The sequence below is a fragment of the Lithobates pipiens genome, unplaced genomic scaffold (genome assembly GCF_037356315.1).
Source record: "Lithobates pipiens isolate NorthernLeopardFrog02 unplaced genomic scaffold, aLitPip1_a1.2 Scaffold_8, whole genome shotgun sequence".
Lineage (NCBI taxonomy): Eukaryota > Metazoa > Chordata > Amphibia > Anura > Ranidae > Lithobates > Lithobates pipiens.
Window position 1 is genome coordinate 503,299,909 of NW_027507903.1, and position 27,434 is coordinate 503,327,342.

Here is a 27,434-nt window from a genome sequence, read left to right on the forward strand (position 1 = left end):
CGCTCAGTGCGCCTGCGCGCCGCTGTCATCGGCGCATGCGCCGTAGACAGTGGTGCCCGTTTTCGGGCAAATATCTCCTAAACCATATAGGTTTAGGAGATATTGCTTGGACCTACAGGTAAGCCTTAATCTAGGCTTACCTGTAGGTCAAAGTGGTTTGTAAGGGTTTACAACCACTTTAATTTCTCCCTACAAAAATGCATTTATTTGTGACAGTATAAAAAATCTGAAGAGAGGCTTCATTCACACATAAGGAGAGCCTTGCGGAGCAGGAAAACTGCCCGAAGCAACCAAATGAGGGGTGAACTAGGGCTATAAAGCTCTAAAGGTGTCATGTTTTATATGAGGCAAAGAAGGCAACAGCTAAAGGTATAAGATAAAGTATAAAAAAGAGAGGGTTGTGGCAGTGAAAGAGGAGATAAAAATCAAATCATACAAAAACTGAAAGGGACAAGGATTGACCAAATTATGGGCTACCCACCTAAAGGGCGTAAACAAGAGTAAAAGGGGGAAAAAAAGGAAAATATTCATGAAGGGGAAACCAGTCAAAGGAAGTGGAGCTGCAAAATCGCCCAAAATACATGTCTCAAGAAGGGAGTAACGATAAGCCGACAATGGGAAAATAGCGGGGGAACCCATGTGAAACAGGTGACAGGAAACAATAAAAGCAGACAAAATAGGCTATTGATGGGCACAAGTACGCTCATTCAGTTGAGAATAGATTGAAAGTGACACTGAAATAGGAGATATGGAAGAACAAAGCCTAAAAGCCCAATTGCCTACAAAATTAGAAATGGCGGAAATGTTTGCAAAATTAGAAAATTCCCTAAAAACCGTTATGGCAATGTTACATAGGGACCTGGGCCAGTTAATGACACGGGTGGAAGACACAGAAAGGAGACTTGACACTCACACGCAAGCAATAAATTAACTTAAAGATGAAATGCAAATCTTACAAATTGAACAAAGGAATATGGCATATAGATTAGAGGACCAGGAAAATCGAAACAGAAGGAAAAACCTGAGAATCCGAGGCCTATCAGAATTGACGCAAGGAGAGGACTTAACAGAAATAATGAAAAAAATATTTAACCCTCTGTTAGGCAGACCAACAAAAGTACATAGGATTAGAAGACCACAAGGCGTAGCAACGGAAACCCCAAAAGACATAATAGTTAGGTTTCACTACTATGAAGAAAAAGCTCAAGTATGGGGGAGCGTCACCCCCAAAACACAAAAGTGCAAATCTTCAGATCACATGAAACATTAATGAGAAGGAGGCATCTTAAACCTCTCTTGGGACAGATGCGTAAATATGATATACAGTTCAACTGAGGTTTCCCTGCATATCTAGTAGGCCAGTAGGATGGTCGCTTGGCAAAACGAAGATTCCTGGAAAAGTTACAAGAATTTTGCTAAAAACTGGAGCTTCCTGTCCTGGATGTTCCCAGATAGTCGGAGATAAGAACAAACTCTGTTCATACTAAGGCGGGGATAGAAGGGAGATGCAGGGAGCAGGGGGAGAGAAGAGATGGAAAGACAACATGACAACACTAAATTTCCTAACCTATAATGTAAAAGGCCTAAATATTCCAGCATAAAGGCGTTAGATCTTAAAGGAAATCAAACAATACTCCAAGTGTCATTTTTTTTACAGGAGACACATATAGCATATGATAAAAACATAAAATTGTATTCAAAACATCACCGACATGGTACTATGGGGACTCTACAATTAAACGAGCAAAAGGAGTGGCATTAGGAATGGCCAGCGAAATAAAGTTTTCTTTAGAAGAAAGGAAGGTGGATCCTGAAGAACGATTTGTATTTTTTAAGGGAAGACTACAGGGAATTTAATGTACACTGGCTAATATATATTGTCCTAATAGAAACCTGACAGGTTGTCTGAAAGAAGTCCTGGGAAAGCTAATGGACTTTAAGAAGGGTAAATTAATCCTGGCAGGAGACCTGAATTTCTGCATGGATCCATGAGTGGATAGCATGTCACATGCACTTGGGACTGGAAATCACCAACTTAGGATGTTAATGAAGAAACTGTATCAATGTCAGTTAGTGGATGTATGGAGAGCCCAACATCCTTGGATAAAAGACTATTCTTTTCACCCGCCAGTGCATGAGACATATTCAAGGCTGGACTAAATAATGGTGTTGCATAGATTGTTGGAATCAGTGGTTAAATCATCTACAGAAATAATGTCATTCTCGGATGATGCCCCAGTAATAATGAAGCTGAAGTTAACAGTACCCCAGAATAGGCCAAATACCTGGAGGTTAAACAAAGAACTGATACTAGATACAGAGGCAGAAGATAAAATAAAAAAAGAATTAGAAAAATATTTCCCATTTAATGAAACCCCACAGGCGTCAGAGGCTACGATATGGGAGGACCATAAGGCCTACTTTAGGGGCGTATTGCTCTCTATAAGCGTCAAAAAAAGAAGGAAAGAACGAGTAACATGAAAAGGTTAATAGCAGAAATGCATAAGCTGGAACAATTACATAAAAGAATAGCAGATAAAGAGGTACAGCATGCTCTAGTATTAAAAAGTGCTAAATGAAAAGAGTTAAAGTGGATGTAAACACGATTTATGAAATTTGACCTAGGCACGGTATATGTAGTGTTTTCTTATCTCTCTCCAAAACCCTTAGTCCCGTGTCTTTCTGCTGCTCCATTCTTCTGTTATCAGCATGATAACCTTTGACAAGTTCTCCAACACTAGAGATAAAAGCAGCTGGAAATTTGTGTCAGGCTTAGATTAGCAGAGAGCTTGTCTATTCACACATTGGTTGTCAGGATCTGCGGGCGGAGGTCTTATTGGAATCCGGGAGCCCCCTTTAATAAGGGGGCCCCCAGATTCCGGCCCCCCACCCTATGTGAATGAGTATGGGGTACGATGTACCCCTACCCATTCACCTGGGGAAAAAAAGTGTTAATAAATAAACAACACAGGTTTTTAAAGTACTTTATTAGACAGCTCCGGGGGTCTTCTTGCCGGGCTCCTCCGCTATCTTCTGCTCTTTTGCTAGCGGAGGAGCCCGGCTTTCTTCTTCGTCACTGCCGTCCGGGGGTGTTCTTCCGACTTCGGGGGTCTTGTCCCGCTCTTCGGTTCTTCTTGCCGGGCCTCCGCTAGCTTCTTACAGCTCTCTTTTACTAGTGTTGGCCCGGTCTTGCCGCTGTCACCTTCTTCTTCTCTTTCTTTTTCTCCTTCTTCTCTTCTTCTTCTTCTTCCTTCTGATGTTGACACAACACTCTCTCCGGCCGGGACTCGTTGTGCGGCGACTTATATAGGCATAAAGGGACGAGGTCACCGAGTGATGTCACATGGTGACCCCGCCCCTCATGATGTCACAGGCCCGGAGGATGCGGTGACTGTGACATAATAAGGGGCGGGGTCACCACATGACATCACCCGGTGACCCCGCCCCTTATGCCTATATAAGTCGCCGCACACCGCGTCCCTGCTGGATAGAGCATTGTGTCACCATGGGAAGGAAGAAGAGAAGAAGAAGAAGGCGACAGCGACAAGACCAGGCCAACGCTAGTAAAAGAGCTGTAAGAAGATATCGGAGGCCCAGCAAGAAGAACCAAAGAGTGGGACAAGACCCCCGAAGTCGGAAGAAGACCCCCGGACGGCAGCGACGAGGAAGAAGAAAGCCGGGCTGTCTAATAAAGTACTTTAAAAACCTGTGTTGTGTTTTTTATTAACACTTTTTTCCCCCAGGTGAATGGGTAGGGGTTCATCGTACCCCATACTCATTCACATAGGGTGGGGGGCCGGAATCTGGGGGCCCCCTTATTAAAGGGGGCTCCCAAATTCCGACAACCCTGGCCGTTCCACAGGACCCCCCCTTCCCCAAAACACCTCCCCATGTTGAGGCCACGGTATGGCTCAGAAGGAGGGGGAGCTCGCTCGACCCCACCCCCTTTCCTGACCGGCGAGGCTGCATGCTCGGATAAGGGTCTGATATGGACTGTGGGGGGACCCCATGCCGTTTTTTCAGCGTAGGGGTTCCCCTTTAAGTCCATACCAGGTGACGGGGCTAGTGAGGTGTCAATTTCGCCGATGGAGGCGGCAACCTTGACTTCCTTCGCTAGTTCCGTCTACCTGGAGCCACGTTAAAAATGAATGGACTTTACTCCATGTGTGGGCAAGTCCGTTCATTTCAAAAGTCCGGCGGACCCCCGCCATAGTCCGACGGATTGTCTGCCAGACCCAGTCAGCTGGAAAAGTCTGGTTGTGTGTGGGCAGGTCCGCTCATTTGGAAAGTCTGGAGGACCTCCACTGCAAAGTCCAGCGGGTTGTCCGCTGGATAGTCTGATGTGTGTACGCGGCATAATAGACACCAAAAAGACATTTAACATGGTAGACTGGGGATTTATGATAGACACAATAGAGAACATGGGAATTGACCCTAAGATGGTCCGGACCATTACCACCTTTGCCTGGGGACAGACGCTGCTGACCCCTTTATAGTGGCATGGGAATGTCTGCCTCTTCTTGTTGGCCTCCCAGACATGATGGGGTACCCCAGAATTCACTGTGACATGCACAGTGTGTTGTGGGGCGCTTGGCAGGTGAACAACTCGCCGAGTGACCCATAATTTAATAGAAACTGGGAAATGTGTGATTGGATGCACTTTTTTGAATGAAAAGTAGGGTTTGGTGCACTTGAGGACTGACACAGACAGAAATATAAAACCTATAAAAAAAATTAAAAAGGGGGGAAAAACCGTGGCTGACCATTTTTAAAAAAGGGGAGAGGCAGAGGGGGAAAAAAAGACATAAAAAAAAAAACACGCTGCACCCAAAAAAAAAAAAAAAAGAGTATACCGCTCTAAATGTTTTGTAAAGCTGTGTTAAACACTGCACTACACTAACATACTACACTGACACTAGGGTTGCACCGATAGCAATACTAATATAGCAACACCACTCGTGCAAATGCTCCGATGCTTAATCCGATACCTGTGTCCTCAGCATATCGGAGGGGCCAGGCAGCCTCACAGATGATCGGCGCGGCAGTGTAGGCAGTTACAAGCACCAATCTCCCTGTGTAGCTTTCAATAAAGCAGCTGACAGCCGATTCTCCTCTTCTCCCTCCCACGGCTGTCAGCTGCTTTATTGAAAGGTATTCAGGGAGTCCTTTGTGTGCTCCTCCGGCTCTCCAGGTCCTCCTCCGGTCTCCCCCCTCATCCCAGATCTGTCAGGATGGAGAGCAGAGGATGAAGCTGGTAGACATGTCATTTACCAGCCCCTTTCTTTTCTGAATGAACAGAGTCAGTAATCACTGACTGTCCATTCATAACTGAACATTGTAAACTGTGTTTATGGTGCTTTAGTTTTTGAATGAACAGGAGCCTCTGTCTCTTGACCATTAATCTCCAGTGCAGCTGAGGCTGCAGAGAAAGACTGGGGAATCTGTGCCCTCAGTCCTTTTTCCTGTCTCAAAAGGGAGACTTGAGGGGTCTGTTTAGACCCCTGATATCTCACCAAAGCCACCCCCAACAGGGCTTATTAAAAAAAAAAAGAAAGAATTGTAATAAATAAATATTTAAAGGTTAAATTGCAAAAATAATAAAAAATTAAATAATAAAATTAATAATATTAAAAAAAAAAACGACTGACACTGCTACTACTGAATCAACACCTCATCAGTGCCCATCAGTGCTGCATATTAGTGCCTCCTCATCAGTGCCACCCCATTAGTGCCACCTATCAGTGCTGCATATTAGTGCCATTGTAACATGAGATTTTAAAAAAAGTATCAGTAATTGGTATTGGTGAGTACTTGAAAAAAAAAGTATCGGTACTTGTACTCAATCTTAAAAAAGTGGTATCGGTGCAACCCTATCTGACACACTATACACACAATAAGTGAACACAATAACTCGCTAGTAGCAAACTGAGCCCTGCTCAATCTACCTCCAGTCCCAACACACTGTGAAAGCTTTCTATGGAAAGTTACATCTTATAGTGTGGGGTGGGACTATGAGCACTGAGCCATGATTGGGAAAGTCATGATCACTTTGTCCAATCAGGGCTCTGACAGTGCTAATTGGCAAAGCCTTGACTTCATCCAATTAGGGCCTTAGAATGCACTGTGAAGCGCACAGTGTGTTGTGGGGCACTTGACGGGCGAACATCCCGCTGAGCGATCCACAATTTTGTGTGTTCGCCGAACAGGCGATGTTCAGGCCAAAATTTTACTTGGCTCGAATTGTTCGCCCAACACTACTCATTAGTGCCACCTATCAGTGCTCATCAATTCCACCTATCAGTGATGCCTATCAGTGCCACCTATCAGTGCTAATCAGTGTTGCCTATCAGTACTCATCAGTGCCACCTATCAGTGCTCATCAATGCTGCCTATCAGTGCTCCTCATCAGTGCTGCCTCCTACCAGTGCTATTCAGGGCCGCCTAGTAGTTCCATCTATCAGTGCCACCTATCAGTGCTCATCAGAGCCGCCTGTCAGTTCCACCTATCAGTGCTCATTAATGCCGCCTTCCAGTGCCTATCAGTGCCAATCAATGCTGAAAATCAGTGCTGCCTATCAGTGCCTCGTCAGCAGGTCTCTGAGCTGAGAGCATCTCGCTCATATAGCCCAGAGCCTGCACTGACAGTTCCGCCTCCCTCTTCCCTCGCACAGATGGGAGAGGAGAGAGACATTCTGCTCCTTCTTTTCCCACCTCTCTTCTCATGTGTGTGCATCACGGGAAGTGTGAAGCCCAGCAGCTGAATGATAAAATTCAGCTGATTAGCTTTACACTCCCCTTAGTGCACACTGAAGGTCTCAGCTCAGAGCCCTAGTAAACTTGTTGGGGCCCCCTAACAGTGATGGAATTCCAGGGCCTGGTCGCAAGTGTGACCTCTGTGACCCTTGTAGTTCTGCCACTAGGACAGAGGCAGACCCTCTCATGCCTATCAGCTTGAATCCACACTTCAGTCTACAAGCCCTAATAAAACCAAAAAATTTGTAAGCAGGAGCAATCCAAAAAACAAACAGATACCTGCCAGATCTCCCCCCTATCGTAAATACCTTAGCTGTGGCCTCTGGCTATCAACATTTCTGTCTCTTCCTTTCCATAATCCCAGTATATTTCATATCTTCTGGATTAAAAACAGTACAGCCAGAATAAGGACATATTTCCCTCCAACAGTTAATTAATAATGTTTTAAGCCCAAACACCCCTCTATTGAACAATATGGGGAGCCCACAAGACACATTATCCCCGCTAGGTAAAGTAGACATCTGAAACCTTTAATGTTTACTTCCGTTTCAACGCTATTCCATGCTGGACAATAATAAGCATGTTAGCAGTCTGTAACATGTAGGTATTCAAAGATATTAATACCTACAGAAAACTGTATCTGGGACCTGGTCCTAAACCTAATGATATCCCAGGAACCATACCTTAGAACGGATGATTGGTCGTGTAATTTCTGTCGACACTCCTCTTACCACTAAAAAGGAGGCTGCCCTTGCAGTGGATAATGCTTGTTTAACATCAAACCAAGGAACACCTGTCAAGTCGTATGAGATCCAATGTACCATCTTTCTTGATTGGATTCTGCTGAAACCAGGACTTGCAAGTATTTTAATTTTTCACCCCTTTGTCTTGCTGTTGCTTATTGTCTGTCTGTTTGTTTCTTTGTAATACTTTTTTATGTAAATGTTTTATTTGCACTATTTTGACCTTTTCATTATTAAACCATACTTTGAAAAGTTTTAAAACTGTCTCTAATGTCCTAATGTAAACTCAAAGAACCCGTCTCAAAGAGCCCCTGTCTCTTGTAGAGCTGTACTGTAGTTTAAATCTCTGAATATATTATAGCGTCTGTGGTGACAGTGTGTGTTACAGACCTTTATTCTAAAATCATAATTGGCATTGCTGTTGTTGTGAAGGGTTGATAGGCCCAAAGCTATCTGGTGGCAGTTTGGAGTTTAAAGGGTTTATTGCTGAGTTAACTAAACCCAGTGACAATTGCTCTTAGCCTATTGGCACTTAGATTGTGGTCCCGCAGGCTGGAAAAATCTATGTGGAGTGTGCGGCTGAGAGTGTCATTGTTGCGTATTAGTGACAGCATGGTGTAAGGTTGACCATTCATTTGTCAGTAGTTTGTGAAAAGGGCAGTGGTCTGACACTGCATTTGTCACACCAGGCATGGTATATTTTTACATAGTTACATTGGCCCAGCCTGGATCAATGTAACTATGTAAATACCATACCTGGCCAATGCCCCAGAAAGCTGAAAATCACTGAAATAAACACTTCTCCTCCAACTCATCCCCTCAGAGAACACTTTGCATTTATTCAGAAAATGCAAAGCACTCTGAATGGCACCCATCTGTGTTCACAATGCAGCAGGCCGGTCACTCAGCACGGACCCGGAAGTTGAAGTGGAGATCACTGGAGTGATAAAAAACTTTCTACATGCAGCTCCCTCCCTAGCCATCCTTATGCTTACCTGAGCTGATCTCGATCCAGCGACATGCACAAGAGCAGCGGCTCTCTCTGCTCTATCTCTCCTCATTAGACAGAGAGACAGCAGCCGGAACCATTGTGGGGGGGGGGGGGGTAATTGGACCAAGCTGTACTATGTATGTCATTGGACACACAGTGCCAGCTTGGGAGTGAGCATGCACGAATACCCCTATAGCAAGTGGCTTGCTGTAGGGGCACTCGGCACCCCCTGCCTAGTGCCCCTACAGCAAGCCGCTTGCATGCTGGAATTGCCCAGAAGTGCTGGCGTTGGACCTGAGAAGGAGAGGATTAAGGTTTCTCTGTGCAAAACCATTGCACAGAGCAGTTAAGTATAACGTGTTTATTATTTTAAATAAAATTCCTTTAGAATTGCTTTAAAGCAGAACTTTACCAATGACAACTTGGAAGAAGAAATAATGTTTTTTAGCAAGGAACATACCTTCCACATTATTAATTATGCTACCAAAATTTGTGTCTGCTGTATATTGCCTCCAGCATTGTTCCTGTTTCTTCTTGCTGAAGGCTGCCATTTTGCTGAAATGCGGAGCCCCTGAGCAGCAGTAAATCTGTAGGGTGTAAGCAGATCGGCCTCTACAAATACAGCAAAATGCCAAAAAACAGTGAGCAACTGAGCATGTGCAGAGCAAGGCGAGACAGTGTATTACTGGATTTTTAACAATATAGGCACTTCATTGTAATGTGTTACATAGCCATACCTGCAAAAGAAGAGAGACTGAAAGGAGTTGTAAACGTAGAATGTTTTTTGTCTTAATGTATTCTATGCATTCAGATAAAAAAGCTTCTACGTGTAACAGCAACCCCCTAATTACTTACCTGAGCCTCATCTCTCTCCAGCGATGTCCATCAGTTTCTAAGCCATCCAGGACACTCCTCCTGATTGTCCAAGACACAGCTGCGGCGCCATTGGCTCCAGCATCTGTCAATCAAAGTCAATCTGCCAATCAGGGAAGAGAGGGGGCAAGGCCGAATTGGGGCTCCGTGTCTGAATGGATACACAAAGCTATGACTTAGCTAGGGTGCCCTCATAAGAAGGTGCTGGCTGAGGGGGCACTTGATAGGAGGGAGAGGATGATCCGGGCTTCTCTGTGCAAAACCAACTGCACAGAGGAGGTAAGTATAACATGTTTGCTATTTAAAAAACAAAACAAAAAAAAACAAGACTTTACAATCACTTGAAGTGATCTAGCAGGAGGTAATTTTGTGATTAAAGTTCCACTTTAAAGCGGAACTTTGGGAATAAGACAAGATCTACCCTTGCAGTGCCCCCACCACTCCCCCTGCAAGGGGTAAATGCTCATTTAGTCTAAGGGTACTTGTTTTACTCGCCTTAATCCTGGCTGCTCTCAATCCATGTAACCAGTCTCCCGCAGCATTCTCTCTTAGGTGGTTCAGGCGGTTGTCACAGCCCATACTGTTGAAGGAGGCCACCCACACAGGAATAAGGTAAGTAACACACCTTATCCCAGACCCACAGAGGCCCACTGCAAGGGTAGATCCTGTCTCATTCCCCAAGTTCAGCTTTAAAGTGGTAGTAAACCCATTTTTTCATCTTTTACCTACAGGTAGGCCTATACTAAGGCTTACCTGTAGGTACTGTGAATATCTCCTAAACTTGCACTGTTTAGGAGATATTCAGAGCGCATGAAGTTGGTGACGTCACCAGTGCATGCGCTCTGAAAGTCTGACATACAGTGCTGGACCTTCAGAGCCCGCGCAGGAGTGACGTCATAGTATGCCTGGCCACTCATGTAGCCGGAGGACGCAAACTCGGAAAGAAGACCGGGTAAGGATGGAAGCCCTCTCTGTAGTGACAGCGCAGGGCTGGAGGGCTTTGTTTTAAGGTAATTGTCTCCTAATGTGCTAGTATGCGATGCATACTAGCACATTATGACATTGCCTTGCAGGGTATTTTTTTTTTTCTTTAACTGCGCTTTACTACCACTTTAAAGTCTCATTCCCGGAGTTCAAGCCCTCATTGCAGGCATTTGATATGCCCAGTGTAAATTTCATGCCACTTTCCCACACTCGGGGAGCCTCAGTTGGCACGTACAACCGGCTATACAAGTGAATGGCTGTACATGACCTTTGTTGTGTATCATTTACCCACTCATGCACATATAACGTATTTCCTGAACGCAGTTGTTTCGGCCACATCCAGCATTTAACTTGTATGGTAGGATGTAAATACCGGCTGCAGAAAATCTGTGCAAAGTTTATGCTAGGCATATGAAATGTCTGCAAAAGTTTGTGTGCATGAGATCTTAGGCCTCGTGCACACAGGGTGTTAAAAACACTGCTTTTAGAGGTGTTTTGTGTTTTTTTTTTAGCCTCTAAACGCCCCTGTATGTTAGCCTATCAGTTGATCCGTTTCAGGTCCGAATTCAGCCAAAAATTCGGTCTGAAATCAGCCCTGAAACGGTGAAACCAAAGTGTGAACTCAGCCTAATACTAAATTCAGTGTGGGTGCTGCCATGATAAATAATATCTGCTGCGCTGAGTTCACCCGCCTATAAATTGCTCTTTTCTATAAAAGGCACAAAAACAGCTGCAGGTTTTTTTTTTTTTACTGTTGATTCCTCAACACAGAATAAATTTCAATTTAAAAGATTTTTATAAAATGATTTCAGTCTGCTCTCCAGACCTTCAATATATTAACTTTGACACATTTCCCTTTAAAAAGAGAACATTAGGATATTCAGTGTGGGCCTTTTATTGTACTAAGAGAAAACATTAACGGAAGGTATTCGATCATGCATTGCAGGGTCAGATAGTAGCATAAAGTTAATGTGCCAGGAGGTTGAAGCATTTAGCCATCTGGAAACCCAGGCCTTCCCATTTAAGATGACCCGTTCTGACATTCACTTAACCTAGAGGTGATAACTGAATTTTAATATGAGACGTTGGGAGCGATTTTCACTTCCATGAATGTCATAAAAATCCTTGCTCTCGCTATGCCCGTAGGGTGCGGGCATGAAATAAATTGGACGAATCTGGTGCTCTGTTTGTTTTGGTGTCTGGCTAAATTATACTCAATTACCAGAGCGATAATAGCTGCAAGATATTCATTACCAGTTCAGCAAATCATTACGAGTCCACTGGCCAGTAAATCTTGCGTTTGTACAAAAAATTTAATTTAAATGAACCACTTCCCTGTCTGCCATTTATTGTGTTTTAATCTTATTAGGTAATTCAAAGACAGAATGCGCTGTTACCCTTTTGTGACTGCTCAATGCAAATTTTTTTTTTTGCTGGAGAAGTTTGACACTAACAGTCTTTGCAGCCATGGAGTACTGAAATTTGCATAAAAATAATACATATTTATCCTGTGCTTTCTGAGAGGTCAGGATTGTACTGCAGATTGCTTTGATAACCTGTTCTAAAGTTGAGATTGCATAGCCCCAACTGTCCCTGATTTCGAGGGACTGTCCCTGATTTGGAACAAACTCCCTCTTTCCTCCTCATTTTTCCCTCATTTTTGTCTGATCTATATAGCTGTATATAAAATGCACTATTTATCTTTGAAAAAGTGTTTCACAGTGCTAAACCTTTCCTCAATATTCTAAATTGCTGTATTGATGAATTTCAAGAATGAAGGAATAGTAGTGGTAAAAATCATTTGTGGGTATAACTTATTTTTTTGGGATAATTCTCCTTTAACCACTTGCCGACCGCCGCACGACGATATACGTCGGCAGAATGGCACGGGCAGGCATATGGGCGTATATATAAGTCCCTGCCTGCCCGCGGGTGGGGGGCCCGATCGGGCCCCCCCCCGGTGCCTGCGGCGGTCGGCATTCCTTCGAGAGCGATCCGGGATGAGGGGGCGGCCATTCATTCATGGCCACCCCCTCGCGATCGCTCTCGACGAATGGAAATCCCCCGTGACATCACTTCCTCTCCTGTAATGTAAACACAGGAGAGGAAGTGATGTATTCTCTCCTCTGTGTCGGTATTTTTCGTTCCGACACGGAGGAGAGCGGATCGGTGAGTTGCACCAACACTCTACACACACAGTAGAACATGCCAGGCACACTCACACCCCCCCTTTACCCCCCGATCACCCCCCCAATTACCCCTGCCCCCCAGTCACAGTGACACCAATGTCATTTTTTTTATTTTTTTATTTTTTTTTTGCATTGGTGTCATTTGTGACTGTAATAACTGTTAGGGCAGTTAGAGTTAGCCCCCTTTAGTTCTAATGTACCCCCCTAACCCCCCCAATAAAGGTTTAACCCCGTGATCACCCCCCGTCGCCAGTGTCACTAAGGCTGGGTTCACATTGCAGCGGTTTATGAGAACGAATGTGATTCGCACCGCACTGCAGTGCAAATCACATCCGATCTCTGTGCGATTCGAGTTCAGCCATTCGCCGCACCCGCCACACCCGCCGCACCCGCCGCAAATTCGCACGGGACCCTTTTTTTGGCCCGCAGCAGAATCGGATCGCATGGGTGTTCACACCATGCGATCCGAGTTTGCAGATCGCACTGCGATATGCGAACTGATCTGGGGGTGTCAGTAACATTTCACTGACACTCCCAGCAGTTCGCATAGGGCAGTGTGAACTGCCGCCGGGAGGCATGCGATGCGGGAACCCGCCGCGGATTCGCGGCGTTTCCGCATCGCTCCAGTGTGAACCCAGCCTAATAAGCGATCATTTTTCTGATCGCCGTATTAGTGTCACAGGTGACGCTAGTTAGGCAGGTAGGTATTTAGGTTCGCCGCAGCTTTTTATAGCGCCAGGGACCCCCATATACTACCGCATAAAGCCCCCTGATTGCCCCCTAGTTAACCCTTTCACCAGTGATCACCATATAACTGTTACAGGTGACGCTGGTTGGTTAGTTATTTTTTTATAGTTTCAGGGCACCCGCCATTTATTACCTAATAAAGGTTTAACCCCCTGATCACCCGGCGGGTGTCATTTGTGACTAATAACTGTTAGGGCAGTTAGGGTTAGCCCCCTTTAGTTCTAAGGTACCCCCCTAACCCCCCCAATAAAGGTTTAACCCCGTGATCACCCCCCGTCGCCAGTGTCACTAAGGCTGGGTTCACATTGCAGCGGTTTGAGAACGGATGTGATTCGCACCGCACTGCAGTGCAAATCACATCCGATCTCTGTGCGATTCGAGTTCAGCCATTCGCCGCACCCGCCGCACCCGCCGCAAATTCGCACGGGACCCTTTTTTTGGCCCGCAGCAGAATCGGATCGCATGGGTGTTCACACCATGCGATCCGAGTTTGCAGATCGCACTGCGATATGCGAACTGATCTGGGGGTGTCAGTAACATTTCACTGACACTCCCAGCAGTTCGCATAGGGCAGTGTGAACTGCCGCCGGGAGGCATGCGATGCGGGAACCCGCCGCGCATTCGTGGCGTTCCCGCATCGCTCCAGTGTGAACCCAGCCTAATAAGCGATCGTTTTTCTGATCGCTGTATTAGTGTCACAGGTGACGCTAGTTAGGCAGGTAGGTATTTAGGTTCGCCGCAGCTTTTTATAGCGCCAGGGACCCCCATATACTACCGCATAAAGCCCCCTGATTGCCCCCTAGTTAACCCTTTCACCAGTGATCACCATATAACTGTTACAGGTGACGCTGGTTGGTTAGTTATTTTTTTATAGTTTCAGGGCACCCGCCATTTATTACCTAGTCTCACTAGTGTACCCCTAAATTTAGGGGTGTCTACTTTCCAAAATTGGGTCATTTGGGGGGGGTTTGTGCCATCTTGGCATTTTATGGCCTTCAAAACTGTAACGCCCTTAGAAAGCCTGAAGGCGGTGCTTGGTTTTCGGGGCCCCGTACGCGGCTAGGCTCCCAAAAAGTCCCACATATGTGGTATCCCCGTACTCAGGAGAAGCAGCAGAATTTATTTTGGGGTGTCATTTCACATATGCCCATGGCATGTGTGAGCAATATATCATTTAGTGACAACTTTGTGAAAAAAAAAAAAAAAAAAAAAAAGTTTGTAATTTTCCCGCAACTTGTGGCAAAATATAAAATATTCCATGAACTCAACATGCCTCTCAGCAAATAGCTTGGGGTGTCTACTTTCTAAAATGGGGTCATTTGTGGGGGTTTTGTGCCATCTTGGCATTTTATGGCCTTCAAAACTGTAATAGGTAGTGAGAAGTGAACTCAAAAATTTACGCCCTTAGAAAGCCTAAAGGCGGTGCTTGGTTTTCGGGGCCCCGTACGCGGCTAGGCTCCCAAAAAGTCCCACATATGTGGTATCCCCGTACTCAGGAGAAGCAGCAGAATTTATTTTGGGGTGTCATTTCACATACGCCCATAGCATGTGTGAGCAATATATCATTTAGTGACAACTTTGTGTAAAAAAAAAAAAAATAATTTTTTTTTTGTCATTATTCAATCGCTTGAGGCAAAAAAATAAAATATTCAATGGGCTCAACATGCCTCTTATCAATTTCCTTAGGGGGTCTACTTTCCAAAATGGGGTCATTTGGGGGGGTTTTGTACTGCCCTGCCATTTTAGCACCTCAAGAAATGAGATAGGCAGTCGTAAACTAAAAGCTGCGTAAATTCCAGAAAACGTACCTTAGTTTGTAGATGTGACAACTTTTGCGCAAACCAATAAATATACAATTATTGACTTTTTTTTTACCAAAGACATGTGGCTGAATACATTTTGGCCTAAATGTATGACTAAAATTGAGTTTATTGGATTTTTCTAATAACAAAAAGTAGAAAATATCATTTTTTTTCAAAATTTGCGGTCTTTTTACGTTTATATCGCAAAAAATAAAAATCGCAGAGGCAATCAAATACCATCAAAAGAAAGCTCTATTTGTGGGAAGAAAAGGACGCAAATTTTGTTTGGGTACAACATTGCATGACCGCGCAATTACCAGTTAAAGCAGCGCAGTGCCAAAGTGTAAAAAGACCTCTGGTCATTTACCAGCAAAATGGTCCGGTCTGAAAGTGGTTAAGGGGGCATGGCCAGGGGTGTGCCCTATGCCTGCATAGTTTTGCTAATAGGTGTCCCTCATTCTCATCTCAAAAAGTTGAGAGGTATGAAATTGACATAGAGCAGTGGTGGTCAGCTTTCTCAATACAGGGGACATCCCCAGCCTCCTGCATTTGGCTGCAGGCTCATGGACACCCGCGAGCACCAGGCGATCTCCCGGCTGGGCCTGTCACTCAGCCACACACAGAAGACAGAGCAGCCCAAGCGACCAAATGGAGTATGACCGCGGCGGTAGCTGGGGCTGCTCTGTCTTCTGTCTGTGGCTGAGTGACAGGCAGATGTGATGATGTCCCTGTCTGTGTGAGGTGGAGGTCTGTAACAAAGTCCTGCCTCCTAGATAGACAGAACACTGATCCAATGATACATTGAATAAGTGTGACATGTATCATAGGAGGCGGGAATTTGTTACAGTTGCCGCTGGGATATTCAAATCCGCTTCAGAGCTCTGTGTGGTCAGGCTGTATTTCAGGGGCACTGGTAAGGCTGTATTTCATGGGCACTGGTATAGCTGTATTTAATTGTCACTGGCAAGGTTACATTTAATTGGCACTGGTATAGCTGGATTTAATTGGCACTGGTATAGCTGCATTTAATTGCCATTGATCAGGCTGCATTTAATTGGCACTGGTGAAGCTGCATTTCATTGGCATTGGTAAGGCTGCAAAGCGTCACCTCCCTGAAATGAATTTCTGCAGTTTGGGATGTCTGTGATAGAGACTGCAAGCGTGCAACAGGAGATAACCAGAAACTGAAGAGATGTCAAAGAGCATGGTCGTGCTGCAAAAGATAGTCAGAGACTGCAGACAAAGAAGGAAAAAACAGACAAGAGATGCACCATCCCAGAAATTCCGGATGAACCCTCTGCACACTGCTATATGCCTTTTTTCAATAAAAAAACAGGGGATTTTAGTTCACACATATTGCAACAGATGTTTAACCACTTAAGGACCACCCCACGTACATTTACTGTGCACGGCGACCCTTAAGTGAAAAATGTACGTGTGCGTGATTCTCGTGGACAGCTTTGAGGTGCGAGCACGCTCCTGCTGTGATTGGGCACATTCAAATGTATTGCTTGAGTGGCATTCTTCATTCATAGTTATGGCGGTTGTTCCTGATGCTTGTGAGGCTTCAAACATTTATCTGTGGACTGAAGATTGTCTATACTATTGAGGAGCCTACTCATCCTAAAAAGTAGTCTGGTTCATACAAACAATGTTCAGGGTCACAGGTCTTTGATTCCTTTTATCTTTGTGTGCCTCTCTCCTTTTCCTTCTGTATTCACTTTTACTTGTAGGCTGCAGTACCTATATAGGGTATCTTCATTTATCTAAATCTAAATTAGATTGCAGAAACTGCATGTTATAGGTCACTTTTCCTACACATTTGACTTTGAAGACTGAGGCCCTGATCACACTATTGTGCTGCATTAATGCAACACACAGTAACACGTTACACTGGTTTTTGCAATGCAGTGCTATACATTCTGATTGGGACACCAATGCACCTTACCAATGGATGGCACCACAAAGTACAGTAATGCACTACCATGCACTGTAATGCGCTGTGTTATAAAAAAATATTTTTTTAGTGCTTTAGACAGTCCATTAAAATTAAATTGCTGTCCTAACACAATGCATGTTAATGCAAGGCATAATACAAATTAATGGGCATGCACTAATACAGAGCAACAGCCTGAATGAGGCCTAAGAGCCCATTCACACAGGGGCAACACGACTTGTAGGCGACTTGAGTCAGGCAACTTGGACACGACTTGAGTTAAGATCACAGCGCGACTTGGGACGACTTCAAAACGACTTGTGATGACTTCAAGCCCGACTTGGGACGACTTACAAGTCGCCCCAGGCCAGGCGACTTTTGCCGAGGCCAAGCAGAGAATGAGCTCAAGGGGGAACTCCACGGCAAATTTCAGAAAAAAATTTGGCGTGGGTTCCCCCTCCGAGAGCATACCAGGCCCTTAGGTCTGGTATGGATTCCAAGGGGAACCCCCTACGCCGAAAAAACGGCGTGGGGGTCCCCCCCAGATCCACACCAGACGCTTATCCGAGCACGCTACCCGGCCGGCCAGGAAGATATAGACGGAGATCCGACTTGGAGGCGATCTCCATTGAAATCAATGGGTACCGGTCGCCTACAAGTCGGATAGAAGTAGTACAGGAACCTTTTCTGAAGTCGGAGCGACTTCAGTAGTGTGCATTAAGACGGCTCTCATTCACTTACATTGCTTTTTAAATGTTGTCCGACCTGAGGCGACCTGAGGCGACTAGGGGCGACCTGAAGTCGGATCAGGAGTTGCCCCTGTGTGAATGGGCTCTAAGGGGCCGATCTATAAATATTTTCAAAAAATAAAAATCACACAGCTTTCAATTATTTTCATTCATTTTATTTTATTTTCCTGGATGAAACTTGTGTGAAAACATTTAGAAATAGACCTCTGACTGATTTTTTTGCATTCTAAATGATTTCTTTCTTTGAGAAACTGCACATATGCTGCAGGAGATGGTCAGAGACTGCACACCTGCAACGAGAGATGGTCAGAGACTGCACACCTGCAACAAGAGATGGCCAGAGACTGCACACCTGCAGTAAGAGATGGTCAGAGACTGCCAACCTGCAGAAAGAGGTGGTCAGAGACTGCCGACCTGCAGCAAGAGGTGGTCAGAGACTGCCAACCTGCAGCAAGAGGTGGTCAGAGACTGCCGACCTGCAGCAAGAGGTGGTCAGAGACTGCCAACCTGCAGCAAGAGGTGGTCAGAGACTGCCGACCTGCAGCAAGAGGTTGTCAGAGACTGCCGACCTTCAGCAAGAGATGGTCAGAGACTGCCGACCTGCAGCAAGAGGTGGTCAGAGACTGCCGACCTGCAGCAAGGAGGTGGTCAGAGACTGCCGATCTGTAGCAAGAAATGGTCAGAGACTGCACACCTGCAACAAGAGATGATTAGAGACCATTTATTTTTCAGAGATTCAAGAGAACATTTTCAAAGACTACAAGCATGCTACAGGAGATGAATAGAGACTTCAGATCTGGTAAAGGAGATAGTCAGAGCCTGTAGAGATGCAACAGGGGATTGTCAGTGTTTATAGACATGCTAAAGAGATGGTCAGAGAGTGCAGATTTGCTGAAAGAGATATACAGACTGCAAACATGCTACAAGAGTTGGTGACTGGGACATGTTATAGACAGGAGACGCAATCCATTTTTTATTACTCCTGGCTAATATTTTTGTGACCGTGTATAAATATTCAGTACTTATATAAGATAACAGTTTTTCTACGATGATAGAAAAAAATATGCATGTATAGCTACCTCTTTGGCTATGGTGTCTAGTGGTAAATATGGCCCTGATTAGGGATGAGCTGAACACCCCCCGGTTCGGTTCGCACCAGAACTTTCGAACGGACCCCAAATTCGTACGAACGTTAGAACCCCATTGAAGTCTATGGGACTCGAACGTTCGAAATTAAAAGTGCTAATTTTAACGGCTAATATGCAAGATACTATCCTAAAAAGGGTTTGGGGACCTGGCTCCTGCCCCAGGGGACATGGGTCAATGCAAAAAAAAGTTTTAAAAACGGCCGTTTTGGCGGGAGCACTGATTTTAAAGTGGAAAAAAAAGTGAAATATTCCTTTAAATATGGTGCCTGGGGGGTGTCTGTAGTATGCCTGTGAAGTGCCACGTGTTTCCCGTGTTTAGAACAGTCCCTGCACAAAATGACATTTAACGGAAATAACGTCATTTAAAACTGCTTGCGGTTTTAATGTTATATCTGGTTCCTGCAATATGGTTGAAAATCATTGAGAAAAATGGCATGGGTAGCCCTTCCTGCCCATTACCAGCCTATTTGGGTCTTGTACGCATATTAAGGGGAACCCTGTACCCATATTAAAAAAAGGAAATGCGTGTGGCCCCCAGGCCCTATATACTCAGAACAGCAGTATACAGGCGGTGCAAACAAGACAGGGACTGTGTAGGTTTGTTGTGTTAAGTTGAATCTGTTTGTAATTTTCAACTGGTACATTTTTAAAGTGTAGCTCCAGTCAAAAAAACTATTTTTAAGCTTTTTGGAAAACATAGGGAAGGGTTATCACCCCTGTATAATTTGTTTTGTCGTCCATCTTTTTTGAAAGTAGGGGCCTGCCCTATATGCTCTGCAGAAATGGCGGAACAAGGTGTTGGTTTTGCCACAACATTGTAAGCCCTCAAAGTGACTCTTGGTGGGCGCTGGAGCGCCCTGCTGTGAACGATTATATCGAGAATTGTAATTACATGCCATTGTTGAACAGTGGTAGAAAAATTGACCTTTGGTGGTTGTGGTGCTGGTGCCACAACACTATAAGTCCTCACCGTTACTCTGGGTGGGCACAGGAAGGGGCCCTCCTGTGAAATATTATATCAAGAATTGTAATTACATGTCCCTGTTAAACAGGGGCAGAAAAATTTGGCCTAAGGCACTGCTGCTGGTGCCACCACACTGCAACCTCTCCCATATACTCTAGTTTTATTGCAGGAATTAGCCCTGCTGCAAAGCATTGCATCAAAAATTGTAATTAAACGCCCCTGTTAAACAGGGGCAGAAAAATTGGGCCTTAGGCACTGGTGCTGGTGCCACCACACTGCAACCTCTGCCATATACTCTAGTTTTATTGCAGGAATTAGCCCTGCTGCAAAGCATTGCATCAAAAATTGTAATTAAACGCCCCTGTTAAACAGGGGCAGAAAAATTGGGCCTTAGGCACTGGTGCTGGTGCCACCACACTGCAACCTCTTCCATATACTCTAGTTTTATTGCAGGAATTAGCCCTGCTGCAAAGCATTGCATCAAAAATTGTAATTAAACGCCCCTGTTAAACAGGGGCAGAAAAATTGGGCCTTAGGCACTGGTGCTGGTGCCACCACACTGCAACCTCTTCCATATACTCTAGTTTTATTGCAGGAATTAGCCCTGCTGCAAAGCATTGCATCAAAAATTGTACTTAAACGCCCCTGTTAAACAGGGGCAGAAAAATTGGGCCTTAGGCACTGGTGCTGGTGCCACCACACTGCAACCTCTCCCATATACTCTTGTTTGATTGCAGGAATTAGCCCTGCTGCAAAGCATTGCATCAAAAATTGTACTTAAACGCCCCTGTTAAACAGGGGCAGAAAAATTGTGCTGATGGCATCAACCAGAACCAGAAATGTTCTTCCAACATATCAGCGGAGGAGGAAGAGGATAGACAATCAACATAACAGGACAGTCACTCAGCATCAGCATAGGCAGTCTTGATAGGATGTGATATTTAAAAAAAAATTATTCTGTTACATCAGCTTCAGGTGCTTGGTAGCTGTGGGTGATCCAAGACTGATTCATCTTGATGAAGGTCAGTCGATCAACTGATTCGGTGGACAGGCGCACCCTGTGATCGGTAACAAAGCCACCAGCAGCACTGAAGGTGCGTTCCGAAAGAATGCTGGATGCAGGACAGGCCAGTAGCTCAATTGCATACTGTGCAAGCTCTGGCCAGTGATCCATCCTCAAGACCCAGTAAGCCAGAGGATTTTCGGTGGGAAAGGTGTCCAAGTCTGACCTTGCCCCTAGGTATTCCTGCACCATGTAAATCAGACGCTGGCGATGGGTGCTGGAACCGATCATACCTTGGGGCTGCGGACTAAAAAATTGTCTGAAAGCGTCAGTCAGACGGCCACCTTTTCCACCGCTCCTTCTGACCTATGCCTCAGCAACACGTTGTCCAGGACCAGGAGTTTGTAACCTCCCAGTCTCTGGGAACGCGTTGTACAGACCTTTCTGCAAGGCCTCCCGGAGATGTCTCATCCTCTGCTCCCTCTGCGATGGCAAGATAAGGTCGGCAACCTTACCCTTGTACCGTGGATCAAGGAGAGTGGCCAGCCAGTAATGGTCCCTCTCCTTGATCCGAAGAATACGAGGATCCTTCCGCAGGCTTTGCAGGATCAGGGAGGCCATGCAGCGTAGGTTAGCTGAGGCATTCGGTCCGGAGTCCTCTGGGTCACTAAGGACAACATGATCCGCAGCTACCTCCTCCCAGCCACGTACAAGTCCACGTGTTTCTTGGGACTGTAAATCATCCCTACAAGACTGCTGCTGCTGCTGATGATGCTGAGTGCCAGCCTCCACCTCCATGCTGACACAATCATCCTTCTCCTCCTCTTCCTCCTCCTCATCCTCTTCCTGTGTGATGGGTGGCACAGCAGGAACACTGTCTGGATAAAGGGGGCCTTGAGAGGCAAGGAAGTCCTCCTCTTCCTGCCTCTGTTCTGCCTCAAGTGCCCTGTCCATTATTCCACGCAGCGTATGCTCCAAGAGGTGGACAAGAGGTACAGTGTCACTGATGCATGCACTGTCACTGCTCCCCATCCTTGTGGCCTCCTCAAACGGTGACAGGACAGTGCATGCATCCCTGATCATGCCCCACTGGCGTGGTGAGAAAAAACCGAGCTCGCCTGACCCTGTACTGGTGCCGTACTCGCACAGGTACTCATTGATGGCCCTCTGCTGCGTGTGCAGCCGCTGCAGCATGGCCAACGTTGAGTTCCATCTGGTGAGCATGTCACATATAAGGCGGTTCTTGGGCAGGTTCAACTCCTTTTGGAGCTCAGCCAGCCGAGCACAGGCATTAAATGATCGGCGGAAATGCACACAGACTTTCCTGGCCTGCTTCAGGACATCCTGTAAGCCGGGGTACCTGCCCAAGTACCGCTGCACCACCAGGTTAAGGATGTGAGCTACACAGGGCACATGGGTCAGTTGTCCCTGTCGGAGGGCGGAGAGGAGGTTGGTGCCATTGTCACAAACCACCATTCCTGGCTTAAGCTGGCTTGGCGTCAACCACCTCTCGGCCTGCCCCTGCAGAGCTGACAAAACATCCGCCCCAGTGTGGCTCCTGTCCCCAAACAAACCAGCGCAAGCACGGCATGGCATCGTTTTGCCTGCGTACTTGCGTAGCCCCTGGAACGCCTACGAAGCACCGCTGGTTCTGAGGACAGAGCACTGGAAGAGGCCATGGAGGAAGAAGAAGAGGAGGGGGTGGAGGAGAGAGGTGTGTCACAACCAATAGTAGCATTTTGGAGGCGTGGTGGCGGAACAACCTCCAACACTACTGCACCTTGTCCTGCATCCTTCCCAGCTGCCAGAAGAGTGACCCAATGGGCTGTGAAAGACAGGTAACGTCCCTGTCCATGCCTGCTGGACCATGAGTCAGCGGTAATATGCACCTTACCGCTGACCGCCCTGTCCAGCGAGGCAAGGACATTGCCTTCCACATGCCGGTAGAGAGCCGGAATCGCCTTCCGTGAGAAAAAGTGGCGTTTGGGGACCTGCCACTGAGGAACCGCACATTGTACAAACTCACGGAAGGGGGCCGAGTCTACCAACTGAAAAGGCAGCAGTTGAAGTGCTAGCAATTTAGCCAAGCTAGCATTCAACCGCTGGGCATGTGGATGGCTGGGAGTGAACTTCTTTCGCCGGTCCAGCAGCTGGGGCAGGGACATTTGCCTGCTATAATCGGACGTGGGTGTACCGCTAGCAGCACTTGGCTGTGACACACCTAATTCTACACCTTCATTCCTCTCAGAGCAGGTTTCAGAGAGGACTGAAGGTCTACTGGGGTTGGAGATGCCAGCTGATGAGGAGCAAGGAGAGGTCCGCTTTGTTCTTTGGTGTGGGTCTTTGAGGTACGCTTGCCAACGAGCTGCATGGCAGGTCAACATATGTCTGGTCAAGCATGTGGTGCCCAAGCGGCTGATGTTTTGGCCACGCGAGATACGCTTGAGACATATGTTGCAAATAGCAGCGGTGCGATCTGATGCACTCGTCTCAAAAAAGGCCCACACCAAAGAACTTTTAGAATAACGCGCAGAGGCAGCGCCCTGCACAGGCGGAGCTCTGCAGTGTGATTCAGTCGGTGTGCTGCCCCTAAGCTGGCCCCCGGAGGGCATCCTGTCTCGTTGGACATGTGCCTCCTCCTCCTCCTCCTCTTCCTCCTCCTCTCTCCTTCCAGGCACCCACGTGGAGTCAGTGCCCTCATCATCCCCTCCCTCTTCATCGCTGTAGCAAACCTGGCAGTATGCTGCAGCTTGTGGAACATGACTGCCAGATTGCTGTCCTTCTTGAGCATCCCCTCTCTCTGCGCTCACGCTACTGCCTTCCTCTAGCTGAGTGTCATCATCAGAGCCCACAAAACACTGGGCATCCTCCTGGAGCATGTACCCAACACTGTGCTCAAAGAGTTCAGGAGACTCCTCAGGAGGCCGTGGTGGGTCTAGGGAAGGAGTCACTGATGATGACATTGAGAGGAGGGAAGACGCTGCTTTGCTAGTACACTGAGACTGGGTGAGAGAGGATGAGGAGGATGAAGAGGGCTTGGTCATCCACTCTACCAAGTCGTTGGCATGTTGCGGCTCAACATGTCCAGCTGCCGAAAAGAAGGACAAGCGTGTCCCATGGCCACGTGCTGATGACAATGCACCGCGTCCACGACCAGCACTGTTGTCTCTAGACACAGAGCCTGCTTGCCCTCTTTTATCGGCTCGCGCCTGTCTGCCTCTCCTTGCTGGCCTTCCAGACATGGTAATGGCCTGAAGGGAGTTGGGTAAAAAAGCAGTTGGGTAGTGTATATTGTGCTAGAGGCACACAACACCCACTAACTCCTGCAGATGCCTTTATTATAGAACACCAGAGATAAAGGGGTATATACAGATGTATACTGTGCTGTGCTGGAGGCACACACAACTTCCAATAACTCCTGCAGATGGCAAGTGGTCTCAAATAGAGAAGAGCTATGTAGGTGGATATAGCGGTATGTACTGGGTACAGAGCACGCAGACAGCATGCACTAGCTCCTAACACTACTGACTGCAAGCTCTATTATAAAAGATAGATCACTAGCTATATAGGTGAGGTGAATATAGCGGTGTATACTGCGGTCAGGGCACGCAGACAACAACCACTACACAACAGCAAGATCGAAAATCGTCCGAAAACGATCGGTGTGTACTGTGTTGAAGGTACACAGAACACCCACTAACTCCTGCAGATGCCTTTATTATAGAACACCAGAGATAAAGGGGTATATACAGATGTATACTGTGCTGTGCTGGAGGCACACACAACTTCCAATAACTCCTGCAGATGGCAAGTGGGCTCAAATAGAGAACAGCTATGTAGGTGGATATAGCGGTATGTACTGGGTACAGAGCACGCAGACAGCACGCACTAGCTCCTAACACTACTGACTGCAAGCTCTATTATAAAAGATAGATCACTAGCTATATAGGTGAGGTGAATATAGCAGTGTATACTGCGGTCAGGGCACGCAGACAACAATCACTACACAACAGCAAGATCGAAAATCGGCCGAAAACGATCGGTGTGTACTGTGTTGAAGGTACACAGAACACCCACTGCTTCAGACGCCAACACACTACACAAGGCCGCCGCGCTGGCGGCCTTATATAGTGTGGGGCGTGCACTACACAGCCTGAGCTATGATTGGCCACAGGCATCCTGCCTGTGGCCAATCATGGCTCTCCTCGCTGCTGGCGCAGCGATTGGCCAAGCATGCGGGGTCACAGTGCATGCTTGGCCAATCATGAGCCAGCAATGCACTGCGCCATCGCAGTGCATTGTGGGCCGTGAGCGACACACGAATTTGGCGCGAACGGACCAAAATGTTCGGACTTCGCCGAACGGACGAACAGCCGATGTTCGAGTCGAACGTATGTTTGACTCGAACACGAAGCTCATCCCTAGCCCTGATCATACATTGCTTCACGATTGCTGAATTGCAATTGCACACTGCGATTGTGCTATAATTATATAGTATATGAAACATAAATAGTAGGACTGCCATTGATGTCATAGGAGACTTACATGGCTGCCCATGATTCCTTACATCTATGTTTATATACATTAATGAACAGACATAACCCAGAATGAATCTAGAACTTTGATGCTTCTGCTATGGGGGGGGGGGGGGGGATTCCTCCATTTCCTCCAGTCACCTCATTTGTGTGGATTGAGGAATCCACACAAACTGCTGGCTGAGCAATAAAAAGGAAACATTGTTGACCAGCTTAAAGAGGTTGTAACCCTGAAAAAAAAAAAAGATCATGTTTCTTTAACCACTTTCAGACCGGACCATTTTGCTGGTCAATGACCAGAGGTCTTTTTACAATTTGGTACTGCGCTGCTTTAACTGGTAATTGCGCGGTCATGCAATGTTGTACCCAAACAAAATTTGCGTCCTTTTTTTCCCACAAATAGAGCTTTCTTTTAAAGGTATTTGACTGACTCTGCGATTTTTATTTTTTGCGATATAAACGTAAAAAGACCGCAAATTTTGAAAAAAAATTATATTTTCTACTTTTTGTTATTAGAAAAATCCAATAAACTTAATTTTAGTCATACATTTAGGCCAAAATGTATTCAGCCACATGTCTTTGGTAAAAAAAGTCAATAACTGTATATTTATTGGTTTGCGCAAAAGTTGTCACATCTACAAACTAAGGTACGTTTTCTGGAATTTACGCAGCTTTTAGTTTATGACTGCCTATCTCATTTCTTGAGGTGCTAAAATGGCAGGGCAGTACAAAACCCCCACAAATGACCCCATTTTGGAAAGTAGACACCCTAAGGAAATTGATAAGAGGCATGTTGAGCCCATTGAATATTTAATTTTTTTGCATTAAGCGATTAAATAATGACAAAAAAAAAAATCTTTTTTTTTTTTTTTACACAAAGTTGTCACTAAATGATATATTGCTCACACATGCCATGGTTATATGTGGAATTGTACCCCAAAATACATTCTGCTGCTTCTCCTGAGTACGGGGATACCACATGTGGTCGACTTTTTGGAAGCCTAGCCGCGTACGGGGCCCCGAAAACCAAGCACCGCCTTCAGGATTTCTAAGGGCTTACATTTGTAATTTCACTCCTCACTACCTATCACAGTTTTGAAGGCCATAAAATGCCAAGATGGCACAAAACACCCACAAATGACTCCATTTTAGAAAGTAGACACCCCAAGCTATTTGCTGAGAGGCATGTTGAGTCCATGGAATATTTTATATTTTGCCACAAGTTGCGGGAATATTACAAACTTTTTTTTTTTTTCTCACAAAGTTGTCACTAAATGATATATTGCTCACACATGCCATGGGCATATGTGAAATGACACCCCAAAATAAATTCTGCTGCTTTTCCTGAGTACGGGGATACCACATGTGTGGGACTTTTTGGGAGCCTAGCCACGTACGGGGCCCCGAAAACCAAGCACCGCCTTCAGGATTTCTAAGGGTGTAAATTGTTGAATTCACTCCTCACTACCTATCGCAGTTTTGAAGGCCATAAAATGCCAATATGGCACAACCCCCCCGCCCCCAAATGACCCCATTTTGGAAAGTAGACACCCCTAAATTTACGGGTACACTAGTGAGACTCACAGGTAAAAAAGCACCTAGGCTGTCAGCGACTGTATCAAAACGCTACAAAAAAAACTGTTAGCGATCGCAGGGATCAGGCCTGACTCTGCGAACGCTGCAGTTATGTGTGTTGTGTTTTGTAAGTGACAGTGATCGATCGATACTGCACTTGGGTGGGCTGGGCTGGGCTTGGCGGAGGGGCTAAACGCAGGTGCTAGCAGGCATCTGGGCTGATCCCGCTAACAATGCGTTTTGGGAAACCTAAACTGCTGGCGACGCTAATATAGATCTGATCAGATACTATATTACTAAGGGAGGTGTATGCTTTGCGCGTGGGTGTTAGCGGTACTGGCACTAACCTGACGCTGCCTGGGGCGACGCAGACCCTATCTGACCCTCAAACTTATATCACCCGCCGGGTGATCAGAGGGTTAAACCTTTATTAGGTAATAAA